General features: G+C 33.9%; 1 pseudogene; it reads left to right on the forward strand.

Annotated features, from left to right (window-relative positions):
* Positions 1-25007, forward strand: part of LOC129509727 (GTP-binding protein SAR1a-like) — a 104869-nt pseudogene extending 79862 nt beyond the window's left edge.
* The last annotated feature ends 932 nt before the right edge of the window (positions 25008-25939 follow it).

Below are 25939 nucleotides of genomic sequence, written 5' to 3' on the forward strand. Positions count from 1 at the left end.
CAGCTTTTTGCATAGCTAAATTGTGACTTATGAATAGTTCATAAAATAAAACAGAGAACTAAAACATATAATCTCTTGCCTATTAAAAACTCTGATAAGTATATAGTTATTCAAAAATATTATGACATGGTATAAACTGCATTAGAAAATAAATGTGTTGGGACACCTGGGTGGCTCAGCTTTTGAGCATCTGCCTTTGGCTCAAGTCATGATCTCGAGGTCTTGGGATTAAGACATCAGGTTCCCTGCAGGGAGCCTGCTTCTGCCTCTGCCTAGGTCTCTGCCTCTCTGTGTCTCTTATGAATAAATAAATACAAAATCTTAAAAAAAAAGAAAGTAAATGTATTTCAATTGTAATTTCTTACAAAAAGGAAGAGATAAAATTGTACAAATTGAGATGTAAAAATGCAATAGTAGTTTCCTTTGGTGATGTCATATTTGCCTGATTCTTCATAATACTTGCAGCCATGTGTGGATGTCTATGTACTTAAAGAAGTAGATATTTCTTCTAGTTTTAAGTTTTTTTTTTTTTTTTTTTTTTTTTTTTTTTTTTGTAAATAAGACCTCCTTCTGCCAGATTCTCAGACTGATGGGACAGCCTTGGGACCAGAGTGCAGCAGGGCTGGGGCTAGTTTATGGGGCTAGCACACTGTTCCAAAGTGTACAGGTGGGTTTATTTCCAGGATATGCTGGCAGCTGTGGTTCCTCCCAGACCCCTTGCTGAATTGGGCTAATCAGAAGACCATGAACAAGTGAGACTATAGCAGAGTTAATAGAACAAGGTTCCTTCAAGTCCACAGATGGGACATTACAATCATCAGCCTACCACTGTAGTGTGGGCCTGCCTTCTCACATTGACCCTCCTTAATCTTTGGCTCCACCAGGGTTTTGCAACCTCCTACCTGGGTGTCAACTCCCACAAAGGCACTTTTTTTTTTTTTTCTGTGGATGACTGACAAATTATGTTTCTATAGGGGGGACTTCCTATTAAACCGTCTTGCTGACATCACCTTAACATTAAATTTAATGTATAAACCCTTAAGACTCATATTTTAAAATTAATATCAATGTCAACTTAATGTATTTATTTCTCTTTTATTCACCTGAATAACTGAGAAGAAAAACATTCACATAATATAAACTATTTATAAATTTATAAGTAGGAAATTAAGCAAATAAAATATATTGTTATAACTGATATCATTTTCTCCATCCTCATTTAAAATCCATCAAACTGAGAGGTATAATTATTTGATGAGACGCATCTCCATTACCTAGTTCTATCCTCTAATTATGATATGTTTGCATTGCCAATGGTAATGGAGGAATTAGTTTACCCAAGCAAGAAATCAATAATTCAAACTTATAATTAAATTTTATTATAATGAGAAAATTCATACATTAATGTGGACTCAATCTACTATTCTCAATAGTTATTTTCTAACCCATGCATAATTAAATATGCAAATTAAAATATCTAGTATCAATGTTGTTATATTTTTATTAAAATCAATAAGGAAAGACACATAGAACAGCTCTATAATTTTATGGATATACAATAAATATGAAATTAATAGACACCAAAGAAAATTTTTCAAACGCATCATTTATTGCAAATCAATGCCAATTAAGAAATGAGTTATCCATTTTCTTTCTGGAAGAGTTACATATTTTAATATAAAAGTCAGGTATTTCTTCACCAGTAATCATACTTATCCACCATATATAGGACTGGTTACAAAATTTGTGGGGCCCCTATGCAAAATGAACATTACAGGACCCTCCTCCCAAATGTATTGCTAATTTGAAGAGAGAGACAGCCAGAGCATTAAACTTAGTGTGGGGCTCTTCTGAATGTTGGATCCTATGGTAACTAGAAACATTTAAATAGGACTTAACATCAAGTCTGTATAATCACTTCCAGAAAACAGAAAGGGAGGAAAAGACTTTCCTATTTATTATATGAAGCTACTATTACCCTGACACAAAACCATTCAGAATAAAAGAAGAAAAATGGAGGACAGTATCTTCATGGATGTAGATACAACAATTCTTAACAAAATATTGGCCATCGAACTCAGTAATATGTAAAAACATTATACGCTATTGCCACTTGGGATTTATTACAGAGATACAGGTTGGTTAATATTAAAAAATCAATCATTTATGATATTAACTTAAAAAGAAAAAATCACATGATAATATCAAATGATATAAAAATTGAAAAAACTCAACACTTTCTCAAGAAAAAAACTCAGAAAATAGGAATAAGGAACAAATTCCTCAACTTTGTAAAGGAAATTTACAAAATAAATATAGTTTATATCACATTTAATAAGGGACTAGATGATTTACTCCATTAGAATGGGAACAAACCTTTAGAAAATGGGAACAAGCCAATGATGTCCACCTTCAACACTTTTATTTAATGTAATGCTGGAAGTTTTAGCTAAAGCAAAAAGGCAAAAACAAAAACAAATATGGGGTACATAAAAAATTTTGTTTCAGAAAGTAAAAATTAAACTTCTTATCTGTAGATTCATGATTATTATGTAGCATTAGTATCTAGAAAATGTAAAGAACTTTTATTATTCAATAATACAAATTTCTGATTGTTTAATTAGCAAAATACATGAAAAGACATTTCATAAAAGGGCATATGTACGTGGTAAATAAACACATAAAAAGATCTTCAACATCATTAGGCATTAGGAAAATAAAAACTTTAACACACCTATCAGAATGTCTAAAATAAGAAATAGAGACAACACCAAATGGTGAGAAGGATGCAGAAAACTTGCCTCACTTATACATCGTACATGTAAATGATAAGATGGTCAGCCAAAAATTAAACATGCAACTGACAGATGAACCAGAAATTGCATTCCTTAACATTTATCCTAATACAATGAGAATTTAGGCTCACATGAAAACTTGTACATAGATGTATAGCAGTTTTATTCTTAATACCCTAAAAGTGAAAACAACCTAGATATACTTCAACAGGTGATTAAACTGTGATGCCGTCTTACAGAGGAATACTAATTAGCAATAAAAACGAATAAACACTTGATACAAGGTTAATCAACCCTGTTGAATATCAGAGAATTATGTTGAATGGGGGGAAAAAATCAAATATCAAAAGATTACATACTGTAGGGTTCCATTTTATAAGGTTCTTGAAATGACAAAAATTTTATTTATTTATTTATTTTATTTTTTTATTTTTTGTAATAATAAATTTATTTTTTATTGGTGTTCAATTTGCCAACATACAGAATAACACCCAGTGCTCACCCTGTCAAGTGCTCGCCTCAGTGCCCGCCACCCAGGCACCCCCACCCCCCGCCCTCCTCCCCTTCCACCACCCCTAGTTCGTTTCCCAGAGTTAGGAGTCTTCCATGTTCTATCTCCCTTTCTGATATTTCCTACCCATTTCTTCTCCCTTCCCTTCTATTCCCTTTCACTATTATTTATATTCCCCAAATGAATGAGACCATATAATGTTTGTCCTTCTCCGATTGACTTATTTCACTCAGCATAATACCCTCCAGTTCCATCCACGTTGAAGCAAATGGTGGGTATTTGTCGTTTCTAATGGCTGAGGAATATTCCATTGTATACATAGACCACATCTTCTTTATCCATCATCTTTCGATGGGCACCGAGGCTCCTTCCACAGTTTGTCTATTGTGGACATTGCTGCTAGAAACATCGGGGTGCAGGTGTCCCGGCGTTTAACTGCATCTGCATCTTTGGGGTAAATTCCCAGCAGTGCAATTGCTGGGTCTTAGGGCAGGTCTATTTTTAACTCTAAGGCAGGAAAACACAAATGTTGGAGAGGATGCGGAGAAAAGGGAACCCTCTTGCACTGTTGGTGGGAATGTGAAATGGTGCAGCCACTCTGGACAAAAATTTTTAAATCGAAAACAGACTATTGGTTTCTAGGGATTAGAGATTGGAGACAAGTAGACGTGACTTCCTAGAGCAATGTAGGGAATCCATCCTGAGATAAAAATGTTCTGTGTCTTGACTTTATCAGTAGCAATATCCTTTTTTTTAAGATTTTATTTATTTATTCATGAGAGACACAGAGAGAGAGAGGCAGAGACACAGGCAGAGAGAGAAGCAAGCCCCATGCAGGAAGCCAGATGTGGGACTCCATCCTGGGACTCCAGGATCATGCCCTGAGCCAAAGGCAAACACTCAACCGCTGAGCCACCCAGGCATCCCAGAAGCAACATCCTGACTGTTATATTATACTATAGATTTGCAAGATGTTACCACTAGGGGAAATAATAAAGGGTACCAAAAAATCTCATTTCTTACAGTATGATTCTACAATTATCTAAGCATATTAATTTTAAAACAAGGAAATTAAAAGACCATTTTGTCTATAAAAATAGATGTGCAAAATGAAAGTAGTCAATAGTATTTCCAAAGTGTATAAATTTATATGAATATCTAAGATTAAAGAAAAATGTGCCCAAAGAAAGAAAAACTCAATATTAAATAATCTGTCAATGTAATTTATCAATGAATAAATTTAAAAATTGGGTGATTATTTCAATATGTACAGGAAAGAAAAAGTTTCCTTCTATTTCTATTTCAAAAATAAATTCAAAACATATATATGTATGCAGATTCATATATTTATATATATAATTACTTCAAAAAACTCATCAATTTAGAAATAAAAAAGATTTTCTCAATTTGTTAAAGATAATGTAAAAAGTCTACGGCAAGTGTTATATGAACAAGAGAAGAACAAAAGATAAGCAGATCAACTATTAACTATTATTGTTGTTTTATTATTTGCTCTAGAGTAGCTAGTATAAGTAAAATAAGAAGCAGAAATATTTTAACAGAAGAAATAAGCCTGCAAGTATTAGTAATGTAATTATCTATATAGAAAAAACAACTGAGAGTTAATAGAAACCGATTAGAAAGTTTAGCAGCATTGCTACCTAGAAGAACATCATATAATCTACACCAGCAATAATCAACTAAAAATTAAAAATAAAAATTCCACTACTTTGTGAACTCAGTACATTTCTTCTGAAACGTGTATATATGGTGTCTGAGTCTCTTGACAAACTCCTACCACATGAAGAGGTCAGAGCGAGAAAAGTGTGCAGTGCAACTTAGAAGAGAGAACAGTCAGGTTGTAATAAATAAGATTATTTACTAAGGAAGCAAAGTTATGTCTGAGCCAAGAGCATCCCTATTAAGTTAACCCAGGAACAGAGGAAATGGAGTTCACGAGAACTGTGAAAAGCGAGTGTGAGAGTGTGAAAATTGTCTGATAGCCTCTTATTGATGACTAAATGCTTTTCTGCATGGATGTTGACCCCTGTAAGTCTTTGTTGTTGTTGTTGTTGTTACCAAATTTAGCTCTTTTAATAGTGAGAATGTGTGATCTAAGGAAACAATGTCAGAGCCACAATTAGGTCCTTCTAATGCAGATTCCTTATATTGTATGTGAAGAGACAGACATGCACGAAATGTAAGAGATTTTCTCAAGGTCACAGCTAAAATGTGACAGATTTACAGATTTGGGATTAGAACTTCTTTCTCCCGATATCTGTTTCTTCTTTCTTTCCACAAAATCAAATGGTGATATTTTACCTACATCCACATTCTTATTTTTGCATGCAGTCCAAATAATTTATTCTCAGCTCAGGAGGAGGAATATGGTGAGTCTTTTTCTAATTATAGGTCTACTTGCCACTACTCCTAGTTTCTGGCCATTGCCACCAATGGCCAGATTCAATCATGTATCGGAATCTTTGGATGATATTGATAGACCATTTTATTGTCGTCAAAATCACAAGAGATAATAATTAAGGGGATGTTTACTGAGGAGTAATTTTTCAACTCTAATAAATAATTTATGTTAACTTTTAAAGTATAAAAATCAAACACATCTTATTAAGTCCTTCACTGATTATTTCACTCAACTTTTGGTGACTTCCTCTAGCTATGCCCAGTGTGGCATACAAATATGATTAGTAAAATTCAGGGGAAGAGAAAAACACTGAAAAAGCTCCAAACCAATCATGAGACTGTTTTCAAAGCTTCATTCACTAAGAACCAAGTGATTACTTCTTAAATTTTTTTCTGGGTACCAAATTTCCTTCTGCTATTTTAAAAAAAATTTACCAGAAATTTAGTGGCTTAAAACAACATACATTTACTATCCTACAGCTTTTTATCTCAGAAGTCTGACATGGATCTCCTTGGGCTAAAATCAGCTTGTCAGCAGGGCTGCATTCCTTTCAAGAGGCTGTAGGAGAGAAAGCAATCCATTTCCTTCCCTTTCCTAACTTTTAGAGGTTGCTCATATTCCTTGGTTCATCCTCTTTCATTTGTCTTCTTCTTCTAGCAGCCTTTTATTTCTGTGACCGTTCTTCTGTCACCATATTTCTCTCTTACCACAGCCAGCCAAGGTTCTTACCTTTTAAGGATTCATGTGATTAGATTGAGCTTACCTGGATAATACAAGATAATTGTTCAATTATAACATCATTTTTAAAAATTTATTATTAATGAGGCGGGGGGCGGGGGGAGGCACAGAGACACAGGCAGAGGGAGAAGCAGGCTCCATGCAGGGAGCCAGACGTGGGACTCGATCCCGCATCTCCAGGATCAGGCCCTGGGCTGAAGGGACTAAACCGCTGGGCCACCCGGGCTGCCCCAGTTTTAACATACTTCAAATAATCATATCTACAAATCCCCTTTTGCCATCCAAGGTAATATAGCCAAAATTTCCTGAAATAATTATGTGGATATTTTAGACAGGCCATTGTTCTGCCTACCACGCTGTGTGATTGGGGAGGATTTAATGACTTGATGATTAAAACATTCTCAGTTGAATGTTATGGAGATTTCCTACAGGTTTTTCCACTATCTGAAAGTTCAATTCATCACACTTTAATTTTACGAAAGACCTACATGGGTACCTGTTTTTGCTAACTGAAAGAAATCTAAAGAGGATTTTCACTTTTACAAAATAACAATTATGTCTGTCTGTGCCTTATGCCATGTCAGTTTATGAAAAGTTTTCCTAGGAATGTTCTGCTTTCAAGTAGCAGGGAAAAGCTGTACCCGTCCTTATGACTATTGCTATAACACCAGAGAAGCATGAAAAGACAGTGGTGAAGGGTTAAAACAAAGGGTTAAAAGTAAGGTACAGGGGATTAGAATGAGATGAGACTAATAGGCTGTTTAGGAAGTTTTAACTACAATTTTGCAAAAAATAGATTCAAAGGATTAGAAATAAATTAGTTGTTATACCATTTCATTCCACTAATTATTTCCATTTAGTTCACTTCATCTTAGCAGGAGAGTCCTCTTCTATTACTGTTAACCTAAGGTGGAAGCAGAAAGCCAGCATAGGAGTCTAAGACTGAGGAGGAGGTTTACACAGTGTTCATTCTACAATTCTTCTTAGTGTCGTATGTTTTGATTTGAATTTTTGTAGCTCTATCCAATTAACTTGAGAAAAGAAATCACCATTAATAAATATATTAGCCCTATCACCTCCTATCCTTCTATCTTGTAAGCATCTTGTATATGGCTTAATTTAGAATATTTCTGCTTCTGAAAATACAGCTGCCTTTTTTTGATATTAATTCAGCAGATCTTCTGCTCTGTACCTCAGTAGTTTGATTACTCTTCTGAGTCGAAAGAATTTAAAATGATACAATATCACAAGTTTTCCAGACAACCATAACAACAAAATCTTGTTTTTGCATTTAAGTATCTGCAATTCATGCATCATGAGGGAAATCTGTTTTCTTTAATGTGGCATGAAAAATTTGACCGTAATTTCTGTCTTGAGAACTGATATGTTTAATCAAAACTAACTACTCTTCCAATATATCACAAATATATGCACAATGAAATAAAGATACACTTGAGTGAGTCAGCTGGAATAGTAGGTTTATATTATATGCCTCCATTCAGGCAGACATTTAAAAAATATATTTGGCTTACAATTTATGATTTAAAAACTAAAAAGATTAAGTCACTGATGCTTTCTGGAAGCAAAATTTAAGGCAAAAAATACATCAAAGTAGTATGTATTTATAAGCTACAAGAAACTTTTACATGAAGAAATCATGTCTAGACTTGGAGAAATGTCAATTATACTAGTTACACAAACACACTTTATTAAATGAAACAGTACAGAGAATGAAACACTTTATTTTTCTCACATTGATGCTAATTTTGGTCTGAAATTAGGTTGTAAGAGTAATTGCAAATTTTATCTTGATTTTCTTTTTTGCCATGAAATGAAACATGTTAAAATCCTGGCTTCCATTATTATTCCTGTCCCACCACATCTGTCTCTCTGTCTCTCTCTCTCTGTCTCTCTCTGTCTCTGTCTCTCTCTCTCTCTCCTTGCCCCTGCAAGCATGCACACACAAATACATATACATACATATACACAACCACATACCCCTATGTTCTATTTCTATAAAGAAATGTAATAGGCATCAAATGTAATGGCAGCACATTTCATTCTTTTTTCTTTTCTCCTGGGGGGGGGGGGGGAACTGAAGAAAAATACTACCATAGGCTACCATGTTTAAAAACCTTTTCATGCAGCTTTAAGATTTCCACTCAAAGCTATGATTCAAAGATTCTCAGACAATTGAAGAAAATTTCCAAAACTGAAAGTGATTAATAATGTATATACATTAAAAATAGAACTCTAGGACATGTAGGAAAAATAAAAGATTCATAAGAACACTTGAAAAAAGTTTGGATTGACTAAATATAAGCATTTGGAAAGAAATTTTATTAATCAAACTATAGCAGAATATAATACAAAATTAAGAGAATAAAATTAAGCTTTCACATCACAGATAATTTTGGAGGAAAATATTTAATATCAAGGTTGTAATATAAGGTTGAATAAATATAACAAAAGCTAAGACAAAAAGATAACTGTAAGAGAAAAACAATATACTTTAAAATTGGTCCAGAAGTTCTAAAAATTGTTTGTATTCCAGAATGTGATAGCAACAACAAAATTGTAGAAAATTATTTTTCCTAAGAAATAATATAAAAGTTCTTGCAGCTGAAGGACCTATGCCGCTAGATTGAAGGTACCAATAAATGTCAAGACAGGTGAAAGGAAATGAAATCCACCAAATGATATCACTGAGAAATATCAGAAGCCAGTTGTAAACAGAAATACTAAACCTTCAGAGAAAATAAAATCATGTCACTTATGAGTGAGAATTAAAATGACACTTCACTGGTACAGTGGATGATCAAAAATAATGAAGCAATTCTCACAAAATAAGGGAACCCATTTTCACTAATGAATTCTATAACCAATATTTGAGTAAAATAAATGCATATGACAAGAATAAGTGACTGAGGGGAGTGTCTTTTCATTGCTGTGGTGAATATGAATAAAGATAAATAAATAAAAGACAGTAGCATAATTAGAAAGCTATAATAATTAGAAACCCAGTATGATCCAATTTTATTAAGATTTTTTTTTAAATTTATTCACGAGAGACCCGAGAGAAAGAGAGGCAGAAATGCAGGCTGAGGGAGAAGCAGGCTCCACGCAGGGAGCCCAATGTGGGACTTGATCTGGGTACTTTGGGATCATGCCCTGAGCTGAAGACAGACACTCAACAGCTGAGCCACCCAGGCATCCCAGTATGACCCAAATTAAGAGTAAAATTATCCTTAAAAAACTGACAGAGAGGAGGGAAATATATAAGGTTATAAATAAACACCGGGAATCTAAACTGAAAGGGTAATCATATTTCATACAATTTAATACAGAAATATAAAAATGGAGTAATATCCTATTGAAGTTACTAAAATTGGAAGTAAGTGAATAGTTATGAAATAATCAACCACATGCGCAGAATGTGTTTCTGTGGATTTGTGTGTGGTCAGTGATGTGGTCATGCTGGTGCTTTTGGTGAGTAAGAGGGAAGAATCAGTAAGCAAGCTGGTCTCACAATGTCAAGAGAATTGGAACAAATTTAATTCACAAGGCAAAAAAAAGTGTAAGTGAAGAAATTTGTATCCAAGCAATTTTTATTGATACTCTCAAAATATTCAAGAACCTAGGTAATAGGGCAACAGTGAATGTTTCTTTACAAACAAAGAGATCTGGGCAGCCCCGGTGACCCAGTAGTTTAGCGCCTTCAGCCAAGGGCCTGATCCTGGAGACCAGGGGTTCGAGTCCCACGTCTGCCTCCCTGTGTGGAGCCTGCTTCTCCTTCTGCCTGTGTCTCTGCATCTCTCTCTCTCTTTGTGTCTCTCATTAATAAATAATAAAATATTTAAACATAAAAAACAAAACAAAACAAAAAGATCTGCATGATAATAAAATCTAGCTAATATCTCCAAAGGTACTCAGAATAAACCACTTGGTGCTGAGCACATTAACAGAGAGAACCAAGGTTAAATAACTGAGAGAAACATTTATCATAGGAAAATGTCAAAAATTTAATGTTATAACAAAAAGAAGTGAAAGCAAAAGTAAGAAAGAAGGGTGGGGAGATGCTGGAGAACTCAAATGAGGCTATGAAATGTAGTGGTACTAATCTTACCTTCTTTGAATGAATTTACATTAAAAGAATATTAAGTTAAAAAAACATGTTTGTAAAAATTTATTTTGATTTCCTATGGATGTTTGTTAATTATCACTCTAAAACAGGAAAATGAAAGTGAAAACAAAATAAAGTCAGGACATAAAAGGAAAAACAGAAGTTTATCAATTTTTATATCATTTTAAACAAAAGCCAATAGATCTAGTCTCAATTTGGGAATAAAAAGTGAACATGGCTGCATGTTGCACAAATATGGATATGTTGTACAAACTTTGAAGTCTATTATTAAATATTAAGTACAAACATTACTCATAGAGAAAAAGTAATTTATAGACCATGAAGTAGAAAACCCCAGGGCATTAAAATAGAAATTCACATAAAAATATGCTCAAAACTAAATATATTTGCTGTTCTAACCAATATAAATGGGATAAATTTAAATTTGCAGAGAAAAAGATGACTTAGAGATTAGCTAAATACATAGCTCATCCATATATATTCATGGCAGAGATGCATCTAAGAGAAAGTGTTTCAGAAATATTTAAACTAAGAGGATGATCCAAAGAGTAAAAGAGCTCTTATGTCACATAATTTATACACTTAAAAAATGAAAATGTAAATATACAGAAACCATATGGAGATATTAAAAGAAATAAATTCTTAGTCATTCTGACCCATTTTTTTGAACCCATGGCAAGTCGAATGGCTGAAATTGATCAAGTATATATAAATCAAACCTATCTTTTTTAAAAAAAACTATCTTTAATAATAAGAAATGCAATTCTATTTTTCAAGCTCATGGAATATGTTGTTTGTTTCTGCTAGGCCCCAAGGTCAAAATCAAATAAATTTTAAAGCAAAAATAGTAATGATAAGAGATTCCAATTGCATTCTGACAAAAGGAGAGATAATTAGCTTCAATTAAAGTTTTTATATAGGATATAATTAGCAAATCAGAAATGGTAAATATTCTTAGAGATATCAAATAAAAATATAGCATCCAGGAATAAACTTTGTGAAATTATACAAATGCTATATGAAAATGTTTAAACTTTTACTATAAGAGAGTGAAAAACAGGGGATCCCTGGGTGGCGCAGCGGTTTAGCGCCTGCCTTTGGCCCAGGGCGCAATCCTGGAGACCCGGGATCGAATCCCACGTCGGGCTCCTGGTGCATGGAGCCTGCTTCTCCCTCTGCCTCTCTCTCTCTCTCTCTCTCTCTCTCTCTCTCTCTCTCTGTGTGTGACTATCATAAATAAATAAAAATTTAAAAAAAAGAGAGTGAAAAACATTAGTCACTCATAGGCTTGGCTAGGAAAACACAGTATTACAGAGAACAGTATCTGTGGTCAGCATCAGAGGATGTATGGAATTGCTGAATTACTGAACTGTACACCTGAAACTAACATAACAGTGCCTGTCAACTAATTGGGATTAAAATAATCATTTAGAAAGAGAGAACATCCTTTACCAGTATCTTTACCAGTTCTAGGTTGAGAGTTATTTCCTCTTAGTTCGCTGAAGATATTCTTCTCCTGTCTTCTGGATTCCATTGTTTTTGAAAAGTCTGCTCTCCATCTAATTTTTGTCTCTTTATAAAAGTAAGGTTCTTTCTTTCTGGCCCTTTTAAAAGCCATCTTGTTTCTAGTGTACTATAATTAACATTAAAGTGAGTTGAAGTATGAAAAAAAAAGAGAATACTCTCTGAATATGACTCACATACCTGCACAAATTGTAAGAGTACTCTATATGCTACTTGCTGAGAAGTAGACACAATTAATATTTTGGGTTTTTTTTCTCCCCCTTTTAATCCATTATTCACTCCCAGCCAATATGTAAAAAATTGCCAGTGAAGGATGAAAGTAAGCTGGTGTCTTTGAAGGGAATGATGGGTATCTTCATTCAGGCTTAGCCATAAACTGGATGGCTGGAAAGCAACAGAAATTTATTTCTCAAAGTTCTGGAAGCTGGACATGCAAGAACCAGTGCAAGCACACTTGGGTTCTGTTGAGAGCTGTCTTTTGAGCTGCAGACTGTTTTCTCTCATATCCATCCATCTTTGTAGGGCAGAGGGCAGAAAGAGTATGCAAGCTCTCTCCTGATTCACAGGAATACTAATCAAACTTATGAGAGTTCCATTCTCAACCTCAACTTAATTACATCCCAGAAGTCTCATCTAATACTATCAGGTTGTGGGGGTGGTGGGTGGCGGGTGGGTAGGGTTCGTCACATGGAGTGAAATGTTAAGGTGGTCTGGGTCAATGTAAACTATGAGTGGCCGCCATTAGTGTGCATTCATGCTGGCAATGAAAGACCACAGACGTGTGGGTATCATCCACATAGAAGACATCATTGCCAGATTCCAACAGCATCTGTCAAAAGAAACTATGTTTCTTTTTATCATATCCTTTGAAAATTCCACCCTAGAAGAGTTAGAAGTAGCATCTAGCACAACAGGGGTTGCTGTGGAATGAGAAAGGTGAAGGATAAGGTCTATTTCTCTTTGCTTTTCTTCAACAAACAATGGATAAAGATCTTGTCTGAATTGCGGGTAGAGCTGTGTGTAGAAAAAGAAATTGAATGCAATTGAAAATTTTAATTTTGGTTAGACTATACCTAGTAATCACTTAAGTGAGGTTTTTAAATACCTGTATATGTTTGGAAACCATCTGGGGTCTACTTGAGAATTCAAGAAGTACTGAAGGCTACATGCTGGGCTGGAACACAGTGCTTGAGAATTATACAGATGTTCCCTCATGCGTCTACCAACTTCAGACATTCAATAAAAGAGTTATGAGATTTCTTATTATGCTTCAAGAATAATTAAATGTTGAGATAAGTGTTAGTATGTCAGAATAATAGCACGAATTTAGACAAAAAAAAGATAAGCTGGAAAATGTTGATTATGTTAACCAAAAGAAAAGTTCTTTTTCTTTTTTTTTTTTTAAGATTTTTTTGTTTGACAGAGAGATTGAGAGAGAGAGGGAGAGAGGAGGCAGGCAGAGGGAGAAGGAGAAGAAGACTCCTCACTGTGCAGGGAGCCCGACGTGGGGGTCATTCCCAGGACCTTGGGATCATCACCTGAGCCAAAGGCAGACACTTAACTGACTGAGTCATCCAGGCGCCCCTAAAAGCAAAGTTCTTAATGTGCAAATAAAAATTTATATTAAGAAAATTGTCTGGACATGTAAAACATAAGAACAAACAGAACAAAAGGAAAATAGATACCAAAGCCAGTAACTACATGCAGTAATACTTACCTCCTCTATGAATCATAAAGTACTATTTTCCATTTACATTATTGAAAAGCAATTTTAAAGTTATCTTTTTAAAAAGAACACATCATACGAAGAAAGGATACTTTCATATATTCACTCTGTATGTGGACAAATCATTGAAAACTTTATTGATAGTGATTTGGCAACATCTAAAATGTTTCTATTTCCAAAAGCAGCTGAGATAAATATTTATATTAATCATTATAGTAACTTTACATCTTATCAAATTATCCTGTCTCTAAAACTTATGCATTTAGAAATCTCCTAGTTTAAGTGATAATAAGGTGCCTTTAAATATTATATTGATATATAGTGGGTATTTTGTATTTCACTTTTACAAAGATCATAAAAAGAGCATGACTTGATGAACACTACTTTTTCTTTTTTAAAAAATGTATTCATTAATTTTGAAAGAGAGTGTGAACATGCATGCATGCTCTCTAGTAGGGGCAGGGGGGGGGGAGAGGAAGAGTTCTTCCAGACTCCCTGCTGGCCCAGAGTTGGAGGTGGAGACAGGGCTAGATCTCACAACCCATGAAATCCTGACCTAAGCAGAAAACAAGAGTCCAAAGCTCAATTTACTGAGCCACCCAGGCACCCCACTGAGCAGTACTGTTGATCTGCAGCTTGTAATGATCAAAATATATCCTTGACAGTCAACCCTATTCATATCATTTACAATCTCTGATTATTACCTCCTCTGATTTTTCACATAGATTGCTTCCATATTCTTTCTGTTCTTGAATTTACAGGCAAGAGTAAAAAACATTTTCTAGGAAAAATTACTTTTCTTTCATTCTAGCCTAGAAGATGGAGCTCTAATCTATCTATGATCTATCTATCTATCTATCTATCTATCTATCTATCTATCTATCATCTATCTATCTATCTATCATCTATCTATATGTGTGTGTGAAAGAAATATGGGGATGTTTGTTTATAAAAGAAATAACCTACAGGATAACCTTTAGGAATTTTAATCAAATATGCAGTGGCTAAAGGCTTGAGTTCTAATTGATTCCAGTGTCTTTACATTTAAGGTAGAGTTTGCAAAAGTTTGAATATTCATAGTGTTTTCTTAACCTGTTCTATGTAAGAATAACAATAATGCAGACTGAATAAAATTATTAGTATTGCACATTTTATTTTGTTAAATGTAGATATTTGAAGAGTAGATTGAGAGGAATGACATGACCTAAAACAGAATTTTTTGTATTCTATGAGAGGGGACTTCTGTCTCCTTTTTCTGAACCATGTATTTGGTTAACCTTCTATACAGTAATTTCTGCCTCAGTTGAGCCAGATGTAATGCTCTTTCTAGGAACCTCACGTGCATTATAATTCACATCCTCACAGGTAGAGATTTAAGGCTCCAGGGTAGTTTTAGGAAGGAAGAATTTTCTCTTCCCTTTGAGGTCCTCCCAGCTAGACTAAGAATCAAATTGGTATGAGATTGATTAACAGGAGAAAATAGGGGAATCAATATAGATATGAACTTCCAAAGATAGTGAGGTAACATGATGCTCATATGAGCTATGGAAAGAGGTAGCAGTCGAAGGACACAAGGTGGAGATAGGTGCACATGGATAGCTTAGTCAGTTAAGCCTCTGGCTCTTGAATTTGGCTCAGGTCATTATCTCAAGGTTGTGAGATGGGGCCTGGCCTTGGTCTCAATCTCTGCTTGAGATTCTCTCTCTCCTCTTCTCCCTCTGCCCCTCCCTGCATGTGTTCTAAATAAATAAGTAAATATCATAGGTAAAGAGAAATCCCTGCAGATAGCTCTCTTCCTGGCACAGAAGGCAGTTAAGGGGGAGATAAAGAATTTTTCTTGAATCTGCTGAGTTTTTATTGCTTTTAATTCAAAGCAATGTTCATGCCAAAGTGGCCCATCTCTGCTGCCTTCACATGGCCCATGTAGTAGCAAAGTTTGGTCACAGTAGTAGGAGACTATCCAAAGTGACCAGAATGCAATTAGGTACAACGGGGTGGAAGAAATCAGGTAAGGAATGCCTGGGTGGCTTCGCAGTGGAGCATCTGCCTTTGGCCAGAGTGGGATCCTGGAGACCCGATCAAGTCCCACAATCGGGCTTCCTGCATGGAGCCTGTGTCTCTGCCTCTCTCTCTCTCTCTCTCTCTCTCTCTCATGAATAAATAAATAAAATCTTTTTAAAAATTAGGTAAAATTGGCAGTAGAATGTCTATGTACAACCAAAAATTTATAGGTTTTCCAGTTATATCATAGGCAGATGGGCCATCTTTTATTAAAGTAATGCCTGGATTTTGCGTTCCCCAAGCATGAATTCTTGAGACACAGCGAATCCTAATCTTCAAACCCATTAAACAGAATTAGGAGAAATGATCAGAGTGGAATACCTCTAGCACTTTTACAATTATATATTAAATAAAAAGATTTCCTCTGCCAGTCTGAATAATCTTTTAGAATCCTCATACTATGAAATTAATGAAGTGGATGCACTCCCATTTTACCAGGTATAATTATCTGAAAACATTACAGAAATTTTACTTTGTGGCCTGAAATTCCTAATAAGCAATCCTAAGTTATTCAGAGATTTTTCACTCCACGCATGCTCTACTCCATATTCAATCTGAAGCTAATAAATAGTGCCTGTGTTGTTGACTAAATTAATACATAGTGTTCAGCCTCCAAATTCCTAGTGATAATTAAAGTATTCCTAAAAAGTGAAGATTTCTTCATATATGTATGTATAAATATCAATGTTCCCTTTCTCAAGACTGGTTCAGTAGTTTTTAAGAGAATTTTACATAAGGAATGAAAATCAAGTGTGATTATTAAAAGTCAAATACAGGTGCTAAAGCATTAAATGTTTTCTAAAACAAGACTGGAGTATATATTATATAAGCTTTCGAAAGTGGTGAGTTGTAAAAATTGTTTGATTTCCTTCAGAAAAAAAAAACTTAGCACTGATAGGATAAAATTAATTCCATGATAATTCAAAAGGGCCTAGGTTTTAATAGGATCCAACTCTATGTGCCATAAAATAAAATAGGTAAGACAAGAGAAAGAATGATAACATATATCTAACCTAAAAAAAAAAAAACATATATCTAACCTAATAAATTTGAGAAAAAGTGAAAAGAATAGAGCCTTCCTCAAGGGAATAAAAGATAACTTGTTACACTTAACCTGCCAAGAAGAAGGAGAATGAGAAAGGCAGAGAAAAGTATATAGCAGAAAATGTACTGTGTTTCTGAATAAAACTAATTTGTTTCCAGAATCCAGAATTCCACCAGCAAATACATTCTCTTAGGTAATTAGAATCAAAGAAAGTGTTTTGGGCCACATCTAGCTGATGTTAAAATACCATTTCCATTGTAATGTGTAGCCTAAGTAGTGTTTTTACCTTAAGAAAATATTATTCTAACTGAAAAAATAATAAAAGATTATTTCTCTTTAATATGCTAAAATTGTAAACATTTATATAATATTTATATCACATTCCACTTAGAAAAAAAGACTAGAAAAATTTCATCAAAAATATTGACACAGGGATGCCTTGGTGGCTCAGCAGTTAAGTTCACCTTTCTTCAGCCCAGGGTGTGATCCTGGGATCCTGGGATCGAGTTCCACATCGGGCGCCCTGCATGGAGCCTGCTTCTCTCTCTGCCTGTGTCTTTGCCCCTCTCTCTCCCTCTCTGTGTCTCTCATGAATAAATAAATAAAATATATCAAAAAAAAGAATACCGACACCATGATTTTATGATTATTGGGACTAAGTACATATTTGTTTTCCCTAAAAAATGTACCCTCTTCCTTTTTTGTTTCTAGTTAAGTAGTTAACTTAACTACCCCTCACCTGGTGCTTAATAATAATAATAATAATAATAATAATAATAATAAATGATTCCATCCTAGATTTTAGTGTATTTTAATTGTTACTGCTTCTCTTTCCTTCCTCTAGCCATCAAATGAAAGGTTAATAAATTCAGGTACTCCTTAAATAATTTCCTTTACTTAGGATAAGCATATTCTTACATAGCATTCTTTCTCCATTGCAAAAGCTGAGATTTAAACTAAAGACAGGGGATCCCTGGGTGGCGCAGCGGTTTGGCGCCTGCCTTTGGCCCAGGGCGCGATCCTGGAGACTCGGGATCGAATCCCACGTCGGGCTCCTGGTGCATGGAGCCTGCTTCTCCCTCTGCCTATGTCTCTGCCTTGTCTCTGCCTCTCTCTCTCTCTCTCTCTCTCTCTCTCTGTGACTATCATAAATAAATGAAAATTTAAAAAAAAATAAAAAAATAAACTAAAGACAACTCTAAATATGACAAGTTGATATCCAAATAGACTCCTTCTTTCATTCTATGTCACAAATTTATGATGTTAATGTGGTAAAAACATTGGGAGTATAGGTATTATCAGTAATCCATGAAATAAACTGATACTACAGATAGCATTCTTAGAATTATCAACAAAGCTTCAGAATATTTCCATTCCTTAAAATGTCCACAAATAATAATTTACAGAGTGAACCCTAGAGTTGCAGAAACTGAACATAAAAATGAATTGAAAGCTTCATATTATTATGGAATTTCAAAATGAAAAAAAAAAGCCATTAAATCAGTGTGCCCATCTTCAAGAAATGTAGAACATTATTTCCTCAGTTATATTCCCCCATGATTTGTCCAACCTAGTTTTAAATGACTAAAGCAATGAGGCTTTCTCTAAGTATCCTTTGGGATATTATCCCATAGCCTAATTCTTAGTACTATTAGGAATTTTGGTAGGTGTGTGAATTCTCAGGACATTTTTATGCCTTGTTTCAGCAAATTGCTGTTCACAGATGACTTCATCAAAAAAGGTGTCTTTGTATAGAATCAGATGATTGAAAACTCATCTGCTGCATTTTGCATAATATTTGATAGTTATTACCATCCTGAATAACGTGTACTTATTTCCATGACTCATTTTCTTCTATTATGATTTTATATAGTTTGTAAATAGAGTTACTGTGAACTGTCTCATGATGCCTAAAAATGGAAGGTGTAGAAGTTAAATGCAATGAAGCAAGAAAGATTAATTAAAAAAACTTGCACCCTCAGATAATTTTCAAGATTGTGAGCTTTTTATTGTTTCTATGATATGACTACTAATTGTTATAAATAACCGATTTGACATTCTTGAACAAATCGTTTCAGGAAATAGTAAGCATAGGCCAGAGAGAAAATATATATTTGTATGTACTTCATGGACATGCTCAGGTATATAAATACACACACATCTAAATATAAAACAAATATACATATACACATTTACCTATATATATGTGTATGTATTTCTGTATATTTATCTTCTTATATTAGCAATACTATAATAATCACTGCTAGGTAGACACATTAAGGAGAAGATCAAGGTTAAAATATAAGTTAGAACTATCTCCACATTAAAATGATACCAGGAGTCATTTAAAATAGATGAGAATCTCCCAGGACTAACTATAGGATTGTGGGTAAAAAGGTGGGGCATGGGGAAAGATTTATGGGCACGCCACCTTTGAAAGATTTAAAGAAATCAAATAAAATGAGGAGAGTTTACAAGGAAACCAAAATGGACAGACCAGAGAGGTAATGAGGAATTTAGGAAAATGAGATATGAATATCAAATGACAGGTTTTTTTTTTTGTTTGTTTGTTTTTCAAATGCCAGTTTGGTGCTGATAGTACATATATTTCAAGTTAGTGAATCTGAGCTTGATCCTGCGTCAGCTGTATGGCATTACACAGGCTTCCAAATGTCTGGATGCCTCATTTTTATATCATGAAAAAAGGAAAGGAAAGGCAGAGTTAAGTACATTACAGATTTGAAGTATGCACTAAATATTTTTAAATTCTGTGAGATATAAAGCCATATTTGATATTATTTTATTTGTGCATTTCATTAATCCTATGATCACATTCATGTTAGAAATGACTCTAGAAGAAAGAAGCTTCTATTTACATAGATTTTTGTCACATATATTATGTGTGGTGCATTATACTTACTATAGAATATTTCCTTTTTTTTTTTTTCTCTTTTAGTATTTAGGTCCACATTTGAACCCAGTAAAAAAGTCACATATGAAAGGAAAGAGCAACGCAATTAAATGCTACTACAAGCTAAATTTGATCAAAACATTTCACCATCTTTCTTTTAGTGGAATTCTGAAAATTCTTCTTAAATAGTAATGGTTTGTCCACCGAACATTATTTTATTACTTTCCATTTATACAAGTTTGAGAATGGCATAAATTTTGGTAAATGAATTATCCCATTCACTACATCACTTTTATAGGTATGATTCCTGCAACTTTGTGTCCCTATCAATATTACTTTGTCATTCTGTATGTCCCTAAAAGATTGAACCATTAAGCTGAGTTAGCTTTGACCTTTAAAGTGAGATTAGGAAACAAAACAAAACAAAAAAAGAATAGTCCAGTTAAACTGTTATTCATTCATTTGGTTAAAAATTTTGGGATTTATTAATTTTATTATTTTGTGCACTGAGATTTTCTTATATAAGATTATTTTAGAATAAAATCTCATGGTGTTTGTTTATACATTAAGCCTAGAAAGGTCAAGCTTTTTGGAGACCTTCCAAGTTATATTTCAGAATCCTATTATTTACATTTCTTCATAACGTTAAATGTCACTTTATTTGCAGGCAGAGAACCAGCTTCATTCCTCCATTATATTAATAGAATGAATGAAATTAAAAATGCATCATCAGATTAGTGAGCCAGAGAAAGGGAATGTCTATTACTACTTTTAGTTAGACAGCACAATACTATAGTCTCAGAAGGTCAAATGGTCGCTACTGCTGGGTTGTGTTATCACATAAAATGTAGAATAATGAGTTAAGACAAATTAAACATAGTCAATGAGATAATGGTTTACATTCTACATTTAGTTTATGGATTAAAGGAAACACATGCATTGTATGAAGTGTTAGCCACAGTTATCTGAACTAAAAATCTTGTAAAATTTATCTATCTCTACTACTTTAATTCACCATGTAAATATTCGTTCCCTGATGTTTTGTATTTTACCATAATAGAATAGCATATATTCTCGATTTAATTTCATAATTTACTGATATACAGGCATTGCCAACTGAATTACTTATATTAATCATACTGGAAATAAGATCTGTCAGGAGCATATTGAAAATAAAATCAGAAGAGTGAATTTCAAATACATATTTTATTGCTGTGCATATTGAAAATATAGAGAATTATGAATACTTAATTTATGTGAAGACACTAAGTATATTACCATTGGACCTTATTTAGACTTCAGATATCTTTGATCATATCATGATGGTGTTCATTTTGACCAGCTATGCCAAACAAAAGTGTCTCTAAATATCTTTACATATGTTGATCAATTTCCAGTTTTTCCAGTTTTCTACAATCCTCAATGATTGGTCCACAAAATTAGATGAATACATAACTAGTCTCTTTATAAGCAATTGAGTTTAGCAACTTCATTTTTCCCCCAGCAAACTTGGAAGTATAGGTATTGTATACATGAAATCAGATAAAAAACTTTTATACATTGTAACATAAAACATTGATGTGTTTATGGTAAAATAAATATGGTTAGATTATTTGAACAAAAACTTTAAAAATCATTTATAAAATTAAGTTGTCCTCTAGAAAATTGATATAACTATTCAAAACTCTTCCAGGGAACCTCGATAATCATTGATTTCCATAGATGATTAATATAGTTTATTTATTTTATATCTTCACATAACAAGATATTAGCAAAGTTAATAATATTCAGACACAATATATGAAAAAAACCACAATATATGAAAGCACAAGATCTATAATATTGCTTTAAAATGAGCATATCCTCAATGGACTACTTGGGAAATAAAAATAAATTCCTGCCAAAATTTTTTTCTTCTCAACTTGGTAAAGTGCCAGAATTTTAACCTAATTAAATACCTTATCTCCAAATACACTCACCTTATGAAGCGCTACGGGCTAAGATTTCAACATATACATTTGAGGAGGTGGTAATGCAATTCAGCTCATAATAAGCCCTCCTCCCTATCATTAAATAAATACATAAAGGGGAATGGAATAATGATTTTGTAACATTGGGCCATAATCACATATCAAAATCAGGTTATAACACTTCAATTTATATAATTTAATTATATTAAGTTGTATTTTGTAGGTACATTGGGGGAGTGTGTGTGCATGTGTATGTGTGTGCGTGTGTAGTATCAGAGAGACCGCACTAGAATCTCAACTTACTCTGTTATCTTTCAAGGTTTATTCCGTAAACCTATAATAACCTTGAAAGGTTATTATAAAGTTAAAATCTAATAATATATATGATAGTTTGGTTTAAGAGCCCAGAAAGTTTGTATTTCCTAATAAATAAGAATTTTCTTCCTTTTTTTCAATTCCAAGGTTATTTTCCATTAGATTATTTAAACCAACGAAAACCAAATAAACAACTCCCTAAAACATAACTGAATTTTATTCTATTTTTATTTTTTTATTATTTTTTATTCTTTTAAATATAAAGAGAAGACATCCTGAAATTTACATGTCATTGTACACTAATACATTTTCAAATTGATGATTCAAGTTTTCATTTGATAAATTAGGAATGAAAGTCAAGACATTGAGAACTGAGTATAGTGAGCATATATGGGAGTGTGTGTGTGTGTGTGTGTGTGTGTGTATTTTAAGTAAGAAAACAGAGAAGAAGTCAGCTCCCATATTAAGTATCAAATATCAGTCTTTTACCTGCCCAATACATAGTTTTCTAGGATTTTTGAATAAGATTTATTAAGGTTATATGACATACTTAATGTAACCATCTCAAGCTTTTGGACATAGTTCCAAAAAGAACAAAAAAACATTGAACTTCGTACAGAGCCCTGCACATAATAAAGTATTTGGTAAATATTTGTTAAATATAAAGTTCTTCAAGAGTTACTGTGATGCTTGTAGCAAGTTTCCCAGAAATCTACCCTCTCTAATTAGCTTACAACAAAGCCTGTTCTTTTCTGTCTTCTGAGGTCAGCCCTTGGAGAGGAAGGAAAAATGGTGCACAATAGGAAAGAGCATAAGTGGGATACTGACAAGAGGAAAAAAAGAAGTCAATAAACCAAACCAAGAATCTAATTTATCTTATACTACCCAAGTCCTCTCCAGATCTAAAAGGGCAATTGCTCCCTGGCCCTCAGAAATACGAGGAAAGGATTATTGTTTGGATGGAGTGAGATGACTGCAACGAGTCCTGAAATATGTTTCATAACTTTCTGGGCTATTGTAGTCCTGATTCAAGTGGCATATTAAATAATAATGTTAATTTGCCTATTCTTTGCCTTATTTGATGGCATTAACAAAGCAGCCAGTCTTTTATAACATGAATCAGGGGTTTTTGCTGTAGGCTTGACTGAAAACTTATCAGTAATCATCAGACATTGTTTTAGTAAAAGTGTAAAGGTCATTTGTTGTTGTTACTCAGATGTAAAAATAATGACTTTATCTTTAAAACTGTAGATGGTACTTTGAGCAGATTGTCTCAGAGAATTACCAAGATATAGATCACTTTGGGAGTTGATGGCAGGAAATTAGAAAGAGATACACAACAAAGTGTCAACAGCAGCAAATGTGCATATCTTTGCTTTTTTATCAGTTTTTTTTTTTTAAGCAGCACAGAGAGACCTGGATAAACAAATCTTTAGCAAAGAAAGAGGAAAATCCTACATAGGATGAACAAAGGGAGACATCTGATGGAGTAAAGTTAAGTCTTTCCAAATCTGAATGTATGCAGAACCTTAGTCTTACGTCAGATTTTTTTAAATGTATGTTATATTCAAATTAATGACATACGATTGTTTTAATCATTCTCATTTATTTTTATTTTTTAAGATTTTATTGATTTATTCATGAGAGACACTGGGAGAGAAGCAGAGACACAGGCAGAGGGAGATGCAGGCTCCATGAAGGAAGCCCAATGTGGGACTGATCCCGGACTCTGGGATCACGCCCTGAGCCAAAGGCAGACACTCAACTGCTAAGCCACCCAGGCATCCCTCATTTATTATTTTATATATATAGAAATGATGAATGTGTTCAGCAAACATTCAAGTAGTTTATTCACTTTTATTCCTTAAGCAGATGAAGGGAATTGAAAGTTAATCAACACTTAGAAAAGTAATGTCCCTGTGTGTAAAAATCAGTTCCGTAGAAAACAACATCGTAGAGGACAGCCACGTTTCAATTACTGTGCAATAACCAAGATCTCTGAGAAGGTGCAAGTAATGAATCAAAATTAAGGGTATAACCATAAAATGGAGTGACCAACACCACAGGAAAAGATCATTCAAACTGAATGAATATGATCTTGGATGGATTATCTGTTCAATGGTTGTCAAGGGAAAACATGATGGTTAGAAGAATAAGAAAAGAGAAATAGTTGGGAGTCCTGGGGGGGTGCTGCTGGACTCTATGCTTGAGGAAGTGTCTAAGCCTTCCTCAGCTGCCAGAGGAACCCCTTGGCCATAGTATTAATAATGTCTTTGAGTGGATCAATTGTGTGCTCCAGGTCTAGTACTCTACAAGAAATCTGGAAAACTTATATTCTTGGGTTTGGACAATGCAGGAAAAACCACTCTTCTACACATATTCATTGATGACCAACTGGGTCAACATATTTCAACATTAGATCTGACATCAGAAGAGCTGACAATTGCCAGAAATGATTTTTACAACTTTTGACCTTGGTGGGCAGAGGAGCAAGCAAATTGGGTTTGGATAAATTATCTCCCAGCAATTAATGATATTGTTTTTCTGGCAGATTTTGTAGATCATCTTCCACTCATGGAAACCAGATTTGAGCTAAATGCTTTAATGACCAGTGAAACAACATCTAATGTGCCAATCCTTATCTTGGGCAACAAAAACAACAAAACTGATGCAGTCAGGGAAGACAACTCCAAGAGATATTTGGGTTTTAGGGATAGACCACGGGAAAGGGGAATGTGACCCTGCAGGAGCTGAATGCCCTCCCCATGGAAATGTCACAAGCAGTGTGCTAAAGAGACAAGGCTATGACAAGGACTTCTGCTGGCTTTCCCAGGATATTGTTTGATGTTTGGACATTGAAAACAAAAATGTTTTACTTCTCTGGACTGATCCTTAAAAAAAAAGGAGAATAAAAAGAAAAAAGGAAAGAAGAAAAATAAGAAAAGAAATCAAGACTGTGAAAAATAAGTTACAACTATAAGATAATGGGGGAAATAACCTGGGATTAATAGGTGACAGAGGAATGCCAATTTTAACCTCTATTGTATAACCACAATTTCAAAAGATCTTATTTTTGTTATTAGGTATTGTTATTATTATTGAAAGAAAACTTATGCACACTAGAATTGTTTTACAACAGCTTTTTCATTCTCAGGTTCTCTGACTCATTCTTAGTTAATTAGTTTTACCTTCTGTTAGATTTTTAGATTTTGTCTATTTTTAAAGTATCCATAAAAAATAGAATTCTAGATAGGTTTTTTTTTTTTTTCATATCATTGGAAATAACTTTTTTGGTCTAAGTCCTGGTTACCATGGTTGCTATAGAATGTCAATAGTCAATTTAATTCTCCCTCCTACAAAATTAATCAGTTTTCTCTCCCCAACCCCACCTATTTCCATCACTAGTTATTGTAGTCTGGAGTTTTATTATGACGTGTCTAAGAATGAATTTATTTATATTTATTCTGTTTTGGATTTGCTGGCTTCTTGGAATTATGAGTTCATGTCTTTCATCAATTCTGGAAAATCCTCAGACATTGTCTCTATGTTCTGCCTCCAACCTGCCTCTTGACTTAATAGAGTTTCAATTAAATATTTGTTAGACTTTTGCTCTACCCTCTATAACTCTTTTTTTTTAATATTTTTTATTTATTCATTTGACACACACACACAGAGACAGAGAGAGAGAGAGAGAGAGAGAGAGAGAGAGAGAGAAAGCATGATTAGGGGAAAGGGAAGAGGAAATGGGAGAAGCAGACTCTAGGCAGAGCATGAAAC

Source organism: Nyctereutes procyonoides, unplaced genomic scaffold, assembly GCF_905146905.1.
Source record: "Nyctereutes procyonoides isolate TBG_1078 unplaced genomic scaffold, NYPRO_anot_genome, whole genome shotgun sequence".
Taxonomy (NCBI): Eukaryota; Metazoa; Chordata; class Mammalia; order Carnivora; family Canidae; genus Nyctereutes; species Nyctereutes procyonoides.